Source organism: Canis aureus, chromosome 12, assembly GCF_053574225.1.
Source record: "Canis aureus isolate CA01 chromosome 12, VMU_Caureus_v.1.0, whole genome shotgun sequence".
Lineage (NCBI taxonomy): Eukaryota > Metazoa > Chordata > Mammalia > Carnivora > Canidae > Canis > Canis aureus.
Genome location: NC_135622.1, coordinates 5,129,720 through 5,136,468, shown reverse-complemented (window position 1 = coordinate 5,136,468; position 6,749 = coordinate 5,129,720). Strand labels below are relative to the sequence as shown.

Here is a 6,749-nt window from a genome sequence, read left to right as displayed (position 1 = left end):
TTTATACTATAATACACAATTGTTTGATATAAAGTATAGTAGTATAGTAAGACTTCACCATGCCTTGAGCAAATCTTCAATCTCCCTGTGCCTCATGATGTTTTTGATTGTCTTTAGATTTTCTTGACCCCATGCTGTATTGAGCATTGTGTTCCATAAGCATTGCCTCCTTTATCAGAACAAATTTAAGAGAAAAGTAGATTTTAAAGATGAATCTGAGGCTTAGAGAAAGTAATTTGTGCAAGGTTAGGGCCAGTAAGTAATGGAGCTGAGTTTGAACCCAGGTTTGTTTGACTAGAGCTCAAACTCTTAGCCCCTACATAAGCTGCTTTGTTTGTGAAACAAGGTGGTAGGGAGAGCTATGTTCTTTCAATAATATTCCAATATTTCGAATAATTATTTTTGGATAAGACAATTCAGTAATAATGCTGTTGAGCATTTTACAGTTTTCAAGGTGCTCTTCCATGTTATTCAATGCAGTATTCTGGGAGGTAAGAAAATACAAATAATTGCACTCAGGGTAGAAAATGTTACTGTACAGAGAAATTCCATTTGGTTGGAATGATCAGGGAAGTCTGCATGAAAGAAGCAATTTGGGCAGCCCAGGTGGCTCAGCAGTTTAGTGCTGCCTTCAGGCCGGGGCATGATCCTAGAGACTCAGGATCGAGTCTCACATTGGGCTCCCTGCAGGGAGCCTGCTTCTCCCTCTGCCTGTGTCTCTGCCTCTCTCTCTGTGTCACTAACTAACTAACTAACTAACTAACTAAATTTTTTTTAAAGCAATTTAAGATACCTCTTGAAAGATGGGTAGAATTTTGATAACAGAAAAGGACATTTTAGGCAGAAAGAGCAGAATTATAAATAGAAAATTACCAGATACGTTTAAAGAAAACAGTTTGGAGCCCAGGGAACCATGGAGGGAAGGCATTTGAGATAATACTGGGAAGTTAGATTGGATCCTACTATGGAGGATCTTAGGAGCCAGCGCTTTTATTTAATCTGATAGGTAACGAGGAACACTTTTGTTTTTTGAGGGGAAGGGACTAATGTTCATTAGTAATAATGTAGAAGTTAAAGAGACTGGGAAGCTAATTGTGATGCTGTTGAAACATAGTTTATTAGAATGGTAATAACCATAAAAGTAAGTAGAGGGCAAAGGAAGTAGAAAGGGAATTGATACAAGAGATTTCTTGGTAAAAGTCTATAGGATTTGATAACTAGATGGAAGAGGTGGAATCAAAGATAACCAGACTATCCAACTTGAATATATCTGAATGCAGGTGATAAAATTTAATCTTTAGGAGAAGGTAAGGAGAAAGATGACTAAAGGGCTAAAGAATGGAACTCTGGCAAACCAGGGTAAGAAAACTAGCAATGGGCAGAGAAAGAAGCCATCAATTTACTACAATCTGATTAAGGATTATACATTTAACAAAAGCAAAAGGAAATGACTTTTAAGAAAAGTTTAAGTGTAGGGGCACCTGGGTGGCTCAGTGGTTGAGCATCTGCCTTTGGCTTGGGTCATGATCCCAGGGTCCTGGGGTCGAGTCCCTCACTGGGCTCCCCATCTCTGCTTCTCCCTGTGTCTCATGAATAAATAAATATCTTTTTTTTTTTTAAAGGAAGCTTAAGTGTAATAATGATATCATCATCAAACCTTTTCTGACTCAGGTGCTATGCTAACTTATTTAATAATTACAGCACCACAGAGGTTAAGAAATTTACCTAAAATTGCTGCTGGTAAGTGGCAGAGGCTGAATTTCAGCAGTCTGGTTCTAGAGGTCTTGCTCTTAACCATTATGCTATCAGAAAAATGGAAAGTGAAGCCTGTAAATAATACACTGGAGGGACAGCTGGGTGGCTCAGCGGTTGAGCATTTGCCTTTGGCTCAGGGTGTGATCCTGGGGTCCTGGGATCGAGTCCTGCATCGGTCCCTTAGGGGTTCCTTAGGGGAACCTTAGGGAGCTTGCTACTCCCTCTGCCTCTCTCTGTGTCTTTCATGAATAAATAAAAATTTTTAAAAAGTTGCATGCTCTTCCAGCCAAGCACCCCTAAATACTGACAATTTTTTTAAATGTAACATACAGACTTTATTTAACAAAAGTAACAAACAAGGTCAAACAGGCACTTATATTAAGAGAAAAACTGCATGGAAGGAACTTTATCTTAAACATCTTACAGTAACCTACTTGGATTTGCATTTAACTGAGTTCTGTGGCTGTGAAGACTATAGCTTGTGCACAGGTATGGATGAACAATTTGTACATTTTTTACATCTGCACAGGTATGGATGAACATTTGTACATTCATTGACTACTACCTTATACACACATACATTAAATTTGAAAAAGATTCAATTGATCTACTTCATATTTGTTGATCTTTTGGAAGAGGTCATCCAAAGAGAAGAACATGTGGTTCTGGCTCATGAATCATGCAATCAACCCAGCCTGGACTCTGTTACATACCAAGTCTCCTCTATTCTTCAGACATAAGATAGGTTTTTGGTACTTGTTTGGAAAGTTCTCTGGGTAACACGATATGCCAGGTCACCAGTTTATCATAGAAAGATACAACTCAAGAATTGCCAGGTGAAGAAATGCACAGGGCCAGGTATGGGGAAGGCCACACAGCTTTCATGCCCTCTCTGGGTACTTCTCTCCAAATCTCCATGAGTTCACCAACCCAAAAGCTCCAATATTGACTTTTTTTTAAAGATTTATTTTTGAGAGAAAAAGTGAAAGTGAGGGGAGAGAGGGGCAGAGGGAGAGGAAGAGAATCTCAAGCAGACTCTGTGCAATGCATGGAGACTGACTCAGGGCTCGATTGCAGGACACCAAGATCATGACCTGAGCTGAAATCAAGAATCAGGGATGCCAGTGGCTCAGTGGTTTAGCATCTGCCTTCAGCTCAGGGTGTGATCCTGGAGTCCTGCGATCAAGTTCCACATTGGGCTCCCTGCATGGAGCCTACTTCTCCTTCTGCCTGTGTTCCTACCTCTCTCTCTGTCTCTCATTAATAAATGTAATCTTAAAAAAAAAAAGTGAAATCAAGAATCAGATGCTTAACCAACTGAGCCAACCAGGAGCCCCAGGAGCCCCCCAATACTGACAATTCTTAAATTGATGTTTCCTGCCTAGATCTTTCTCATGAAAGAGATACATTTATGTATCTAATATCTCAAACTCAAGCTGTCTGTAGCTGAAGTCCTCTAAGTCCTGCTTATTTCTCACACAACTGCTCCTCCATCTTTCTTCTCCTCTTCCATCTGAGAAAATGGAAACTCCATTCTTCTACTTTATGCATTTTCAATGGGGGCAATATCATTCCACAAAAGGGAAAAATTTGCTCTTTGGTGATGAAGAAATCTTAGATATTATGGTTTGTTTTTTTGTTTTGTTTTACGGTGGTTTGTAACCCTCCAAAACTCAAATATACCCAACACATTTTTTTTTTCTGCAAAGATTTTATTTTCTTTAGAAAGAGAAAGAGCTGGTGCATGGAGAAGGAGGGGCTGAGGGGGAAGCAAAGAGACAAGGAGATTTTTTGCAGAGCCTGGGCCTGTGTTGGGGCTCAATCCAATGACCAAAATGACCCTGAGATCACAACCTAGCCGAAACCAAGAGTTGGATGCTTAACCGATTGAGCCACCCAGGTGCCCCTACTCAACACAGTCTTATTCCTTACTTAATTCTCTATTTTTGGGATGCTGGGGGTGGCTCAGGGTATGATTCTAGAGTTCCGGGATCAAGTCCCACATCAGGCTCCCTGCATGGTGCCTGCTTCTCCCTCTGCCTGTGTCTCTGCCTCTCCATGTCTCTCATGAGTACATAAATAAAATCTTTTTTAAAAAATTCTTTTTTTTTTGATATGACACAAGCAACAAGAACATTGAGTTCATAGAAGATATACAAAATGTATGCAAAGTCAGCGCTACAAAACTTTGAGGCTGTGACTGGAGAACTTTCTCTCCCTTCATTTTGAAATTCTAAACACAGGAAGTGGGGGCGCCTGGGTAGCTCAGTGGTTGAGTCTGCCTTTGGCTTACGTCATGATCCCAGGGTCCTGGGATGGAGTCCCACATGAGGCTCCCCACAGAGAACCTGCTTCTCCCTCTGCCTATGTCTCTGCCTCTCTTTCTCAAGAATGAATAATTCTTAAAAGTAGATAAACACAAGAAGTGGTCTATATCTGATTTTTTGGCTGTCATCTAATGCCTTGTGAAAATCATGTTTGATTCTGAGTGTTTTTGCATATGACTTGGCCTTTGAGGAGCAAATAAAAATAGTTTGTATTTGGGGCATCTGGGTGGCTCAGCTGGTTAATATCTGCCTTTGGCTCGGGTCATGATTTCAGGGTCGTGGGATCCAGCCCTGCATTAGGCTCCCTGCTCTTTAGGAAACCTGTTTCTCCCTCTCCCTCTGCCTGCTGCTCCTCCTGTTTGTGCTCTCTCTCATTCTATCAAATAAATAAAATCTTTGAAAGAAAAATAGTTTGTATTTAATTATTTAATTATATTTTTGTTTTTCAGTTTATCATTAACTGTCGAATGCTGAAAAGGAAAGAACGTCAATATTTGAATGATTAAGCAGACAGTAATTTTCTCATGTCAAATAAAAGTTTAAAGTTCAGGGGCAGCCCGGGTGGCTCAGTGGTTTAGCACCGCCTTCAGCCCAGGGCCTGATCCTGGGGACCCGGGATCGAGTCCCACGTCGGGCTCCCTGCATGGAGCCTGCTTCTCCCTCTGCCTGTGTCTCTGCCTCTTTCTCTCTGTGTGTGTGTCTCTTGTAAATAAATAAATATAATCTTAAAAAAAATAAAGTTCATTAAAATTTTTGAAGAAATTTATTTTTTAATTGTTTTGCTGGGAATATAAACAATTATGAATGATTTGTAAATGATTACACTGCTATTATGTATTTGTGTAAACCACTAATTTGCATATTACAATGTAATTACACAAATTGCAATTTATGTAAGTAAATTACGTTAAAGTTTACCCAGGGACACCTGCGTGGCTCAGAAGTTGAGCGTCTGCCTTTGGCTCAGGGCGTGATCCCAAGTCTGGGGATTGAGTCCCACACTGGGCTCCCTGCATGGAGCCTGCTTCTCCCTCTGTCTGTGTCTCTGCCCCACTCTCTCTGTGTCTCTTGTAAACAAACAAATAAATAAAATATTAAAAAAAAAAGTTTACTCAGCAAATGCAGTTATAAAGATTTTAAATATTAATATCTTTAAACTTTTTTATTTTTTAAAAGATTTTATTTATTCATGAGAGACACAGAGAGGCAGAAACATAGGCAGAGGGAGAAGCAGGCTCCATGCAGGGAGCCCGATGTGGGACTCGATCCCGGGACTCCAGTATCACGCCCTGCGCCAAAGGCAGGTGCTCAACTGCTGAGCCACCCAGGCATCCCATAAAATTTTTAATTTTTAACTGAAAGATATTAGTATTAGTATTAGATATTAATATTAGTATAAAAGTATTCATTTAAGTAATCTCTACACTCAACATGGGGCCCAAACGTAAGATAAAGAGTTGCACGCTCTTCCAACTGAGCCAGCCAAGGCACCCTAAAGATTTTAGTACTTCTTATCTTTGCATGGACTAAAACATAGAGCACATAAACAGATAAACAGTGTATCTGTGGCATTTAAATTCACTGTAGGCTGCAAGATTAGGAAAAAACATCTAAAAAAGAACTTTAGGGATAACAATAATGAAAAAAGGCTGAGAAACCCCTGTTCTAATGGCTCAGGTCACAAACCCTGGTATCATACTTGACTCAATTTGTTTTTCTCATAATCTTAAATCTATGAGCAATTTTTAAAAAGATTTTTATTTATTTTTTAATGAGAGACAGACACAGGCAGAGGGAGAAGCAGGCTCTACGCAGGGAGCCTGATGCGGACTCGATCCTGGGACTCCATCCTAAGACCCCAGGATCAGGCCTCGAGCCAAAGGCAGACACTTTGATCGCTGAGCCACCTAGGTGTCCCCATGAGCAATTCTTTCGACTCTCTACCTTCAAAATATATCCAGGATCTGACACCATTTCTCATTATCTTTTTGCTACCACTTTTGTACAATCCATCATTTCCTTGTCTGGATTATTCCAATAGCCTCCTTGACTGGTGGCTCTTAAATCTGTTTTCAACATTGCAACCAGTTAAAAAATTACACGGCCTTGTAACTTCTCTCTTTTTAAAAAGATTTTATTTATTTATTCATGAAAGACACAGAGACAGGCAGAGACACAGGCAGAGGGAGAAGCAGGCTCCATGCACTCCATGCAGGGACCCCAATGTGGGACTCGATCCCGGGACTCCAGGACCATATCCTGGGCTGCAGGCAGACACTCAACCGCTGAGCCACCCAGGGATCCGATCCCCGCGTTGTTACTTTTCTTAAAACTCCACTGCTTAAAGGGTCTCCCCATCTCCAACTTAAAAGCCAAAATCCTTACAGTGGCCTGCAAGGTCTTACACGAACTCTCCCTCTTCACCTCAGACCTCATATTCTGCTACTTGTGCCCCTTCTTACTCTTTCCCAGGCACACTAGTCTCCTTTTTCTTCCTCAAATATGTCAAGATATAGTTTTAAGCCCTTTGCCCTTGGCTGTTCCTTCTGCCAGCTGCTGTTCCTTCTTCTCTCCCTTCCCCATACCTGGTTGGTTATCTTATTCTCAGCGTTCAGATATTGTCATTTCCTTCCAGAAGCCTTGCTGGATCACCAAACCATTTCCCTT

At 40.8% G+C, this 6,749-nt stretch overlaps 1 protein-coding gene across 3 annotated transcripts in view; it reads right to left on the bottom strand.

Moving 5' to 3' along the window:
- The window catches only part of LOC144280412 (uncharacterized), a 204,584-nt gene that overhangs the window by 172,095 nt on the left and 25,740 nt on the right, over positions 1–6,749 (bottom strand). The gene's annotated exons all lie outside the window — the stretch shown is intronic.